We start from the raw sequence: 13734 nt of genomic DNA on the forward strand, positions 1-13734 counted from the left end.
TAAAATCTGGACCTCAAAACTACCAACAACATTTTTCTCATAGGCTTTAAGCATGCGCATTTGATTACCCCCTCCACGTATAATAAAACATCTGGAGAGTCCCGATTCTTAATTTCACTTTGACACTAAATAAAATACCTTGTTATTGAAGAAACAATCATTTTAGCATAAATTTGTATGATCAGTAATTTGGCTCCGTTGCTGCATATTTGCTTGGCACACATCTCAAACCAAAACTTTCCAACATAGATACATCACTGATCTGACGCCAACCTGGCGAATCATTATTTATTATACTTTCCTTTCATCACCGCATGTTTATCAAAACATGATAACTTGAGTAATGATTCATGTAGTGATGCCTAAACAATTTTTTTATGTTAGTAATTGAATAATAAAGGGTATAGTAACCTTTTATGTTGGCATTACGCTTGGCAATGATTACAGATTTTAGTTAAATGCACTAAAATATGCTGATGAGGAAAAATTTCTTTATGCTAAAAACAGATTTTGTTGATGATACTCATAGACCCAAAGATTACATTTAGGGCTATTTGAATTAAGAATAACTGATTTGTTATTCACATAAACCCAGAACCAGCACCAGGGATCATATGGTCACACAGAGTTGCAGAATTTAGGACCCACAGAGACTGCCTCAGGCAGATAGATATCCAGCGCCTGCCCTCAATAAGACTTAAGTATATGTGGGAATTTATTTATTCAGAACTCTGATAAGCCTTAAGCATGTGCAAGAAATAGCCATACATATAACAAATGACTAAACTAATACAATTCAGGCTTAATTGTCTCAGTGCACGATAGAAGCAAGATAAAATTAGCAGAACAACCTGTCGTTAGTCGCCAAGCTCGTGATGCATAGTCAAATATATATAGTGAAGAATAGTTAAATTTGATGATAGGCGCTAATTTTAAAGGTTTTCGGATATCGCAAAACAAAGGTGAAATTTTCCAATTAACGGATTTTGGAAAGAAATGTGGAGAAGCGGTAATAAATGAAGCTGATACAAAAGAAGTTTTTCATTGTGATGACAATGCTTCTCAATCATCAGTCAATTAATGAATGACGAAATCTGTAGTATGGTTTTAGATCCAGAAAATACTGCTACCGATACTGAAGAAAGCAACAGAGAAGTTACTGAAAACGAAAAAATTTTGATTGACAAGTTAGACGGAATTCTCGGCTCAGCAGTTACAGGACTTCAACAATGTAACTAAACAAGAGATTATGTCTGTCTACAGAAATAAACAAAAAGTATTAGCACAAAAAACGAAGCCACTTAAACAATTTACAATGAAAGAAATGTTTAATAAGATAAACAAATAAATATTAAGCTTTTTTTTTTTGTAAATTTTGATAGCCTTTAGATCATAAACACTTCATTATTTCATAAATCTTGATTTCATATTTTTAATTTTATAATTTCTACATGCCATCTTAGTAGATTTAAACTGATGATCTAATATCTGGAAAAATCCCAAATCCGGAATCGCCGAAGTCCTGACAAGTCCAGATTTCGGACTTTGTACTATATCTATTTTAGAACATGTGATATCCTAGACACTAAGCCAATACCATAGCTATTTTGATATCAGTTATGTGATTGCAAAACATATTTTGAGCTCAGCTCATATCCATAAAAACATAGTAGCTTAAAGACATATTTGAAAAATAACAGCAGTTTTGAGAAGTAAATAAGTAAAAAAAAAAAAAAAAAAAGGTACTTTTGTATCATAGTGGCTACCACATAAGCTCTGGCCACCGAGTCTAAAAATCGAATAAGTTGCACATTTCAAATTTGTACATAACAAGATAGTTGGTTGCTTTAATAAGGAAAAACTTCCACGTCCATAGGAAAAATGGCAAAAGTCACTAATCATATTCTCTGCTGAAGTCAAGAACAAATAATTGTAACTCAATCATTTGTAATAATCATATTTTATACTACATAATAACATCAGCAACTACAGTTTAGTACTGAATTCTACTTTAAAATATGAAAACAAAAATTCAAAATAACTGAAACATAAACACCTACAAACATAGAGATTCTTTCTTGTAAAAGCAGCCATTGTTCTGGGTTACCAAAGCATAAAATCATCTAATCCATATTGTGCAAACTTAGAATGCTGTCAAAGGCTTATGGCAAGCCCACAGCAGCTGTTCACTCAGCTGTTGCTATCTAATGCTGCCATACATTAGTAGGATTTGGAAATGCAATGGCACTGCTTCTACAAAGTCCTCAAAGGTGGGAAATGACATTTAGTCGAACTGAGATCTGCATCCCAGAAATCAAACAATGCATCATCAATACAAAAGTATTACTGCCACTTATTAGATCCATTTGTGTTTACTACCACTTAGTTAGATCTATTTCTGTGTGCTGAGTGTTCATCAACCTAATCCAGGCTTATGCAGTGGCTACTTTAACAAACATGTAATAAAAAAGGATCAATGTCGAATAGCGGTTTTATTCAAAAAGTATAACAGTTTGGAACCACATACAGTGCGAATTCAAACAATTTTGATACGCATGCATAAGAAATCCACCCACAAACTAAAATTGCAAACATTACACTCTGGAATTCGGTGACATAAGAAAGCATCAATTTTTAAATCATTTCAAATGTTTTTATTAGTAAAAAATATTTAGCTTTGACTAAGAACATTTAAAACAATATTCTTCTTAACACAAGGACCCATATTTTACTAAAAGTAATGAAAAAATCACTCTTACGTGACTGCCCAACAGGAGGCTGAGGTTGCTGATTGAAGTTTGGAGGAATTCCAGGACCATGAGGTTGATTTCCATTCACATTTGATTTGTAGGCATAGCTTGATCTATAATTACAATTGGATATTACTAATAAAACTTAAATAAATTTAAGATATACATAACAATCTATAGTAATATAAAGTATAAAAAACTAGAAGAATCTTTGTATATAGTCATTGTTTGCTAATGTTATCAAATTTTTCACATAATTCAAACATCCAGTTACCCAAAATTACAAGTACTACAAAACAATAGAACAATTAACTGAGTATAATAAAAAAGTAACCACAAATTTAAGATTGTACAAAAATATGAAACCGTAATTTGTAAAATAAAGAGCAATTATGATCTAAAGTAATAATAAAAAATATTTTTATTAAACATTTCTTTCAACGCGCGCATGCGTAAAGCATACATTACACATGGTCGAAATTAGAAAATTGCAACCAGAAAACTATTTGATTTGTATTCGTGATATTTATAATGAAGAGGAATTTGATTTAAATCATATCAAAGACGGAGTACATCGAGATGAAATACTACATTTAGTAAGGAATTATAAGCCGAATAAAATAAAAACATCTGCCCCGAAGATAAGGATAGTGCTGACAGATCAACTTCCAGTTCATTGCGCGCCGCAACGTTCCTCAACATCTTGAACCCAAAACACCAAGGTTTCTTCAGACCACCTTGCACATGTCTGGTCTGCCCTGCCAAAATGCCACGATGGGACTTGACGTTAGCTGAAAAAATTGGTTTCCTGGATAAGATCAAGCAACAACCATGAAACACTAGTCAGCGTCAGTTGGTGGAAATAACCGGATTGGCAAAGACTCCAATTTTGCACTTGATAAAACAAGAGAATGAGTTGCAAGAAGAATGGGCACAATGTGAAGGACGAGGAGGAATTTCCAAAAAACGAAAGCGTGAAGGCAAAGACCCAAATGTCGATGAGGCCCTTAATGAATGGTTTGCCATTGTTACTGGATGATCTGTGCGAGTAAGCAGCCCAATGTTAAAATACAAAGCAGAAAAACTCGCTAAAAAGCTGGGCCACGATGACTTTAAAGTTACGGACTGTTGTTTGTCTCGATGGAAATCTAGAGATGACATAAAATTCAAGAAAGCACATGGCGAGAAAGAAAGTGCTGATAGTGCAAATGCTGAAGGATGGAAATTAACAAAACTGCCCGAGCTTCTTGAAAATTTTTCAGCAGATGACACCTACAATGCTGATGAGACTGGGCTGTATTATCGTGCTACACCAGACGGCTCATTAAGTTACAAGCATGTTGCACTCTCTGGTTCCAAAAAGCGATGGATCGCATAACTGTTTTGTGCTGCTCAAACATGTCAGGAACGGACAAGAGGAAACTGTTGGTTATAGGAAAAAGCACTAAGCCTCACTGCTTTAAAGGACTAAGGATGGAGAGTTTACCAGTTGTGTATCATGCGAACAGAAATGCGTGGATGACCTCTGAACTTTTTAAAGAATGGCTGAAGCATTGAGACAGAGAGCTACAACGCCAGTCGAGAAAAGTACTACTTTTTCTTGACGATTGTGCAGCACATCCTCATTTAGATTGCTTGATGAACATCCAACTGGAATTTCTACCTCCCAGGACCACAGTTTTGGTCCAGCCAATGGACATGGGCATCATAAAAGATTTGAACAACCTTTATCGTGCAAGGTTGGTTAATTACATCTTTGAAGCAATTGAAGAACATTTGCTGACCTTATCGTCAAAAGCCAGCAAAGTCAGTGCAAAGGTCAACATCTTACAAGCAGTTATATTTGTGGCCGACAGCTGGCGAAAAGTGAGCAGTGAGACAATTCAGAACTGTTTTTCTCACTGTGGCTTTAAGCATTTGGTTTTGAAGATTGATGTGGACATGCTCATTGAAAGTGAAAATGATGATTTACATGTGGAACTTCAATAGGTACAAAATTGCAAAGAATTTTTATCCATTGACAATGAGCTTCAACGCTACGATGAAAATGAAGATTACAACGTTGCAATCATTGCTCGAGTTGCAGCAAAACACACGACAGCATCGGAAGACCAAGAAAGTGATGATGATGATGATGCCGCTAATAAGTTGGTGCAAGTGACAACACAGGATGCAAGGAAATGCACTGAAACTTTGTGTCGGTATTTCATGCAGAAGGAAAATGAAGGCGGTCCCATTCCTGCGTTAGATGTTTGTGGCGATTTCATTCATGTGCAATCCGTCAAGAGAATGCATCAGATCACGTTGGACAAGTTCTTCAAATGTTGACTGGAACTTGGTACGAAATTGTTTTTGTTGTGCTTCGCATGTTGAGTATCATGGAGATTGTTGCTTAGAATTCGTTTCTAAATTAATTTTCTCAATGAAAAAAAGTTTGACTGTATTTTTTGTTTGTACATGTATGTTCGCCATATGTGTGTACCACATCATAAAGTTCATAATTACATTTTAGTACATGATTTACATGTACATTTACTGTTTGCTACATATAGCATGTCCTGTCGTCTAACAACATAGGACATGTTAGTGTAATCGGACAGGACCAAAATGATCGCTTCCCGATGTGGTCCAATTAACCGGAATTGACTATAAATTATTCTTGCATATATCTAATTAGGCATATTAATTGTTCTATAAGGGATAGGGTCTCCATACTCAGGTACCTAGGTGTAAGTCACTGGCACTATCATATGCTCATTTAAGAAATATATATTGGGTCAGCCACAGAGTTGCAATTTATCAAAGTGAACAGCATTTCCTTCTAATAATTTTACTACTGCTGATAAGGAGTAACTGAGGCAGATGTTTAAAGACACATGCTGATCATGGTGCATAATTTTTGCTTCAGTCCACTGCTAAGAATACAGAACTCAAAATTTCATTTTCGTAATATTATGCTGCTTTATTTAAAAAAAAAAAAAAAAAAAAAGACTGCTCATAAAACTTGTGCTGTATATGGGTAAAGTACTGTTTCTAATAACGGAGTTCGAAGATGGTTTGAAAAATTTCAGCTTCAAAGATGATGTCTGTTCTGGACGACCATCTTCTGTGAACAAGGACCTATTTAAAAAGGATCTGTTGTTGAAAATTGATTATACAGTTCAGGAACTAAAAGACAGACTAAATATTCCAAAAAATGCAGTACATGAACATTTGATGGAGATTAGCAATTTAAGATGCTATAAATACGCAACTCATAACATATAGGGTTTGATGAATGTATACACCATATTTTAACAGAGCAGAATATACTTGCACGAGTTTAAGCATATAATTTTGGGCTGAAAAGAAATAAAAGAAGCTTTGTTTTGAATAAACCCCTTACTGTAGATGAGAAGTGGGTAGATATTACACAGTCAGGTTTACAACAAACAAACAAAAAAATGTGGACTAAGCCCCAAAAAGAATTCCTCTTTCAGTAACATAGAGATCTCTAAAATGTAAAGTTTTGTGTGGTCGGATCACAAAGAAACCATACTCTAGGAATTCCTGCCACTAACTCAGACAATAGATCTGGAAAACTACTCTTCGAAAAAAGCAGTTTTGAAAGCAGAAATTGACAGAAATATCTGAAAATGGACATAAGTACAAATTCTTAGATGCACTTTTTATATTAACAAAATTTATAAACGTGATTAGAATTAAACTTATGAGGGTAGTGGAACTCAAACAGATGCATTCACATTTTGCCAATTAACAAAATCTTTGAAAACTGGAAAGTGTTAACTGTTTCCCAGTTAACAGTCAATGTTAACTATCAGTTTGCTTTTCTCACCAAAAATTCTTAAAAATCAATGTTTTTCTAATTAGTAAACTACTCTTCCCTCTACTACTAAGAAATTTAATTTTAATATCTGAATTCTAATATCTGAATATATAATTTTAATATCTGAACAATGATTTTAAGCTGTCTAACGTTAAGCGTGTTAGCGAGATTATTAATGAACTAATGGCTTCATGAAACTAAGATTATTTCGTTTTTATGCACATTATACTAAATTTAGTTATAAGTGTAAGATTGCATAATAATGGAAATAATACTAAGGTTGTCTGGCTAACCTAAGGTTGTCTGGCTAACATATTAGACTTTTCAAGTTCAATTTGTCTGTATTTACTCTACTGAGGCTATCTATGAAATTCCTATGCAGCTTGCTCTATCAGCTCTCTCAGTGTTGCGCGAATTTAGAAACTCTGTCACTAATGAGACTTTTACCAAAAAGTGGGCTCTTACGTTGCTGATAAGTCAAAATAAAAAGTGGATTATTGGTATAGATTAAATTTTATAGTAGCTTTCAATTAAATTTCAGATACATTCAGTGATTTATCACAATATAAATAGAAATATTACATAACTACTCTTCATGCAATGTTCAAAGCAATATATTCACTTTATCAATCTAGATCTTCAGACAGATAAATCACTTTTAAGTAACACACTCTTAAATTTTTATTAATATTCTGATAGGTATTAAATAAAAATGCAAAACAATACTATTGTGATGTTTCAAAAAATGTACTCTCTTATAATAAATATACCCCTAATAAAAAATGCATCTATGCATGTTAACTATCTAGTTTATAACAAACAACTAATTCTGTAGTGTAAATTAAATCCGGATCCTTGTGATCTTCAACAATTACTTTATTTTACAATTTTTATTTATTTAATTTTTATACATTATTTTACTTCCTGAATTTCTTTGTCAACTGTCAATCTACATTTTCATTGATTTCAATTTTTCTTTTATTTTTATACCACTTAATTCACTAATTTATTTTTTTCTTATCTCATCAGTAATTATACAATTATTATATTCTGAACACTTTTTCAAGTCTTCAGGAAGCATGCTAACCCTGTAATTTGAAAATATCTAGCACACGTGATCAAGATCATTAAACCATTTCAGAATAATGGATCAGAAATATGCATTCTAATTCAGGAAATTAAGCGTTATTCCGGCGAATCGCATATCCAGTTCACTTCACAACTAACAGCTACATGGGACTATTACTGCAAGTCAAGAGAAGTAAAGGATTTCGAAACATTCAAGGAGTTAATTATTTTGGATAAATTATTCCAAGCTTTAGATGACAAAATAGCTGCACACATCACATAAATGGTTGAAGCCGCAAGAATTACCTAAAAAAATGTGATATTTATTTCATGGTCAAAGGAATATCTTTCGACGAAGTCCAAAATGGAATTAAATGATCACCGAGATTCCTGGATACAACATTTACACAAAATAAATATATTCCGCCACACATGAGAAGAGAATATTCAAAACAAAAAGGATCTCATGCGAGAAGAAAAGAATGTTATATTTGTAGAAACTTTCAACACATCACAAGAGATTGCCCAGACAAAAGAAGAAAAAATGAAACTGCAGTAAATAAGAAGAGAAAGGATGGTCCCAAAACTAAAAAAAGTTCAAACAGAACATCAAAAGAAGAAGCCATCGCAGCTAAAGTAGACTCATCCCATCTACGATCCGAATTCGCAGAACACATCGTTCAACCTTTGAAAAAAGTACGTTTTTATTAACTCTGAGAAAACCGAAGCTTTCGTAAACTCTGGAACGTAGATAACGATCGTACATTCATCGCTCATTTCAGATTTAGAGGAGAGAGAAGGAAGTAAAATATTGCTAACACATGTTTTCGGACAACCAATTGAAGCAAAAGTTTGCCATGTACCTATTTACCATAAAGATCATGGAAGCAATATATTTAATTTTGTGGATACATTAATTGCAGTGACTGATAAGCTAAATGTGCCTTGCCTAATAACTTCAGAACTATACCAACTGTTGATTAATCCTGCGACAGAAGAATCAAGCACAGAAAGAAATAATTACAGAGCCGAAAACTTACAAAGTTTATTTGCCAATGCACAGTCAAACAACAGCGTTGAGATTTTTTTATGTGTTAAGGACTTCTGAATTGCTCAGCACTTTCTACACTATTTTTTTAATACTTGAAAAGCTAAGAAAACTTAAAATCTATAACTTCGACTATTTTTGCAGATAATGTCTCTAAGTGAAACTGCAATGTTTAACTCCTCTTTCCTTTTTAAGAACATAATTTTGTTTCAAAAATGGTAGGGAATATATATTTAAAAGTGGTAAGCAGACTACAGGATATAACCAAACACATTTTTCATAGTTATTATTGAGTATGTTATTTTATGCAATCCACTATTAAAAGATGAAAATTTGAAGCTAAGCTGACATAAATTAATAGAAACAGAGAGAAAAACAAAAAGAGTCATAAAATTTAAAGTGAGAGAAATATCTTCTAAAAAATCGAAAATTTGCTGACCCAATGCTTGAAAGTCATGCAGCCACTCAAATGTCAACAAAGAAAATACCCTGTTTCTATTAATTTCTTTTTTATATAAAACTATGATATACTTAATATATATTTCTCTAAAAAAGGATTTCCTTTTATGTGTTTTTTTAAGAATTTACTTGTATTATTATTATTATTATTATTATTATTATTATTATTATTATTATTATTATTATTATTATTTTAAATTAAATCTAACAGTTTTTCACTTACGACCTGAAAATCTCCAAAACTATAAAATCCATACAATCTCAAGTCTCAAAATGTAAAGATGCTTGATCTGCTGCTATACCAGTAAAGCCACAGCCCAATGAAAATAGGAATTTACTGCCAGGTTATTTTAGCAGTAGAATCTAAAACACAGTATGCAAGATGATTAGAAACGATCTGAACAGCTGTAATTCTCTGGCTGATATCAACATGAAGTAGGTCAACTGCCTACCACAATAACAACTGCATCTTTATCTGGAAGACATATACAACTTTTTGATAGATGTATAAGAATACTTGAAGCCACAAGTATAAGAATATAATGAAATACTTCTGACATACTTATGTAGCTTTCCATATATTCATGCTTTCGACACAGATGATCAAATAGTATGTAAATTAATTTAATTAAATGTAAAATTTTTGTTTCAATACCTGGAAACATACCTAAATAAACCAGGAAACCAAAAACTAGGGAAAAGAATATTTAATAACGAGAAAAACCTTTGAAAGCTTTGATTATATACACAGCACCTCAGGACCACCTTTACTAAAATTATCTCCATACAAAATATCGGCACAAATATATAAGTAACATTTATTTAATTAAAATTAAATAGTTAAAATGATTTGAAAAAAAAAAAATAAACACACACACACACACACACACAAAAAAAAAAAAAAAGGTTCATCTTAGCAGACAAACATACATATAAGACAGCTCATTAATCTGCCATTTTTGATGCTTTAAAAAACTGTTTTCAACTTCTCTGTCAACAAAGAAAGCTAAAACTTGGTTGTTTTTTTAAAGTCCTATAGGTTTTAGACTTCACCTCTGGAGGGTTATTCTTGGCACCTTTAAAGGTGATGTGCAACTTTTCCTTAAATCTAACGAAAAATTTAATAAACTTGTTTAGTTTGCAACAGTACTTTGGCACACACTTACCCACCCACTTTCTGCATATATAGCCATATCTACCACCCCCGCAGCCACATGGCTAAAGGTGTGAAAGACTGTTGATATCATCAAATTAGAGCATCACTGCTTCTAATATAAATGTTTAACAATAAGCATGGCACATTCATATATAATCAATCTCCCAGAATATAAAAGTTCCCTTTTTATATTTCTACATGTAGGTACAAAACACTTCAAAATTTAAGGTTCTTTGGGGATCTCCTTGGTATGCTGCTGATTATATGAAGATACAGAGAAAACAGTCAATATGTATTAAGGAATTTCCTTGATATTAAACAATTTGTTTCCTTATATACTAGCTGCTATTTTTATTTAAACATTTTTTTTTTTTTTTTCATTATTATCTCTCCTCATTTCATTCTTTCCATTTTATTATTATACTTCCCTTCTTCTGGAGAATTCACAAAATAAAAGAAACTAATAAAAATAACTAAATATATATATATATTTCAATAATAGGTCATTTATCTATAAATATCAATAAACAAAGAATACAAAGGAAGTAGATAGTACAGGTCTTACGAGAAGGGCCAACGGAAGTCTGTGGAGCAGGGTTAAAATTAGATGATACACCAGATACAGGACCATGGGGTTGATTAGCATTCACTGGAGGTCCAGAAGGCATTGCTTGATCTTATTAGAAAAAAAAAATATTGTTTAGTAACATAAAAAAACAAATATTTTACAAACATCAAAAGAAAATACAATCTTTTTAAATCAAATCAAAAAGCATTTGTAAAATGTTATCAAGTTAATGACCCTTTCCAAAGATAAGTATATTTATGAAGACGTATATAGACAAATATTTTTCAAATGATATAATATTATATATTTTTAGAATGAATAGTTTTTTAAACTGAATACTTTCTTGAAAACTCTTACCAAACACATGAAGAAAATTAAAATTATTTTTACTAATGAATGATGAAGAATTTTCTAATCAGGCACAAATTATAACATTAGAAAAATCTTTCAATGCAACTTAGTTGCTAAGTACAGTAAAAAATTTCCAATATATTTTTATTTATCAAATTGACATCAAGCCATTGACATCAAGCCATTAGGTGACAAGTCCTCCAATACTTCTTTACAACACAGTCCAAACTATTAAGTGCAGAGCACACATCCAGAAGAGCAGCATCCATGACTTATCCAGAGCACATAAAGTACATAAAAATGAGGCAATCGGATTAAAACAAAACAAATGAGCACCAAGGCAGTCATGTCCAGTCAATAGTCTAAGCTCAGCCACAGCAGTAGCGCGAGGAGAGTCCAAAACATAGTCGGCTTTTAATAGCACCCTCCATGACTTATTTTCAATAGTACTAACAGCAGCATTATGAAAGGATTTTATAAATCCTACTGATTTCAAGTTTAGCAGAGTGAAGAGAAAGGTCTTTGGAAGACCTTTGGAGAATATCTGTACCTTTTTTGCCAAAAGGTCCGCCATCTCCTTTCCTCAAAGGTCACAATGTGATGGCACCCACTGGAAAGCAACCTTTGTCTGAACTCTGTTCAACAGCTCTGGACATGAGCACTTTGTTTTCCTAGGTTATTTGCTAACCTGAAGAGCAGAACTTGAGTATGATAAAATTACAGTCTTATTAAGATGAGAGAGACGAGCAGAAAGCTGTTTAAGGGTTAAATGGATGGCTTTACTGTCAAAATTGGTTGTATGAGAGCCAACATGTAGGTAAAAGGAAAACAGATCACAGAAGATGCCAGCACCAGTGCTCTGGGTGAAATGCAAAAGGGACTATCAGTGTAAATATGAAGCCCCTCCAGAGGAGGATAGCGAGTATTAACAGTTGCCAAAGTGATGGCACGAAGAGCAGTTGTGCATATGTAATTTTTCCTCACATTTAAAGTCCAATCTGACACCGAGAATCGCAAACTCCAGTGGATTTATATGAGTTAACAATTCATAGGCCTTGCCATTAATGGCATTATGTTGAGCATTTTCCTGGACGCATTGAATGAAGCCCTTCCGAGTCTTTAGTCATACTCCGTTAAAATCATATTTACGCCAAAAAGAAATATTTAAAAGTCTAGTAAGTCTGTTATAAAGGATAGCTGCATTCCTCTGAACCATGTTAGTCACTGGCTGTAGATCACAAAGTAAATGCATAGGAAGTACGGGAGTAGTTTTAGCACTTCCAGTGATCAAGCATAAAGCCTGATTTTTGAAAAATATCAAGCATACCCAAGAGGCTATCTATCCAAGGCTGAGACCAGTAATGGGTTTAAATTCATTGCACTAATTTAAAACCAGCTGGACATAAGTCTTATAAGTAGTGTTAAGGGTAGCTCTGCCACATTTCCATTTAGCACCAACTGGTCTCAAGAATGAGGAGTCTCTTCCTGGTTTTTGAGATGACGTATTCAACATGCTTAGTCCATTTCAATTTGTTATCACAGATGACACCCAGATAAGATGAAACATCACTATGCTGCAAGGGAGAACCTCTATAAACAAGATCAGAAGTGAAAGGCTGTCTATTTAAAGTAAAATATGGTCTAGTAGTCTTCCCCAAGTTTATAGTCATTATTCTCCAAACTCCAGCTCTCCAGCCTCTCGAGACTTATTCAGGAGTGTTTAGCTTGGATTGATAACCTTTAGCTGCACAGCACCAAATAGCAAGATTGTCTGCAAAAAAGGTAGCATTAGTCAATCCGTCAGAAGTCAAGATACTTGGTAGGTCATAAACAGAGATATTAAATAAAATAGGGCTGAACACCGTGCCCTCTGGTAAGCCAGTTTCACTTTGTTAAAAGTTGGACACAGAATCACCAAAACGAGTGGCACAGAAACGTTGTGAAAGAAAACCGATCCAAGAGAGCATATTACTGCAAACACCCAGGTTTTTGTAATTTCTGGATGCATTCGAGTTACCAAACTTTATCAAAAACAGCCAAAACAAGGCATTTCTGATCAAGAGCGTCCTTTATGAACTGAATCAGCAAAATAACTTGCTGGTTTGCGGACATCATTTTCTAAATCCGGCCTGAGTTGGAGAAATAAGTTTATTAGATTTGAGAAACCAACTCAGAGGAGAAGTAATCATTCTTTCCATGACATTGGATAAAATTCTAGTTAAAGAAATGGGTCAATTGCCATTTCAATTATACAGAAGTTTATTATTTTTAAGCATAGGAACCATGATCACTTTTTCCAAATCGCTGGAACACCAGTGTTCCATCTGTAGTTGTAGAGCACCAACAATAAAAAGAGTGCATCACTGGAAATCGGAATGGAAATTAACTGGACCAGGATTCTTGCCACTCCTGACATGTCTAATAGCTTCTACAAATTCTGCCATATCAAAGTCTTGATAAAAAATCTCGTGTCCACAATTTTAGGAAGAGGCAGAGTGACGAAGTTCC

General features: G+C 33.4%; 1 pseudogene across 1 annotated transcript in view; it reads right to left on the bottom strand.

The window, feature by feature from the left end:
- Window positions 1-13734, bottom strand: part of LOC118201555 (uncharacterized) — a 94040-nt pseudogene that overhangs the window by 22765 nt on the left and 57541 nt on the right. The window contains exons 6-7 of the transcript XR_015043393.1: window positions 10864-10983; window positions 2760-2863 (exon numbers count right to left, since the gene is read on the bottom strand). The product of XR_015043393.1 is annotated as an uncharacterized LOC118201555 (transcript). The remainder of the gene's footprint in view (window positions 1-2759; window positions 2864-10863; window positions 10984-13734) is intronic.

The sequence above is a fragment of the Stegodyphus dumicola genome, chromosome 10 (assembly GCF_044657685.1).
Source record: "Stegodyphus dumicola isolate Sdum_Otavi_A_Nest chromosome 10, ASM4465768v1".
Classification (NCBI taxonomy): Eukaryota; Metazoa; Arthropoda; class Arachnida; order Araneae; family Eresidae; genus Stegodyphus; species Stegodyphus dumicola.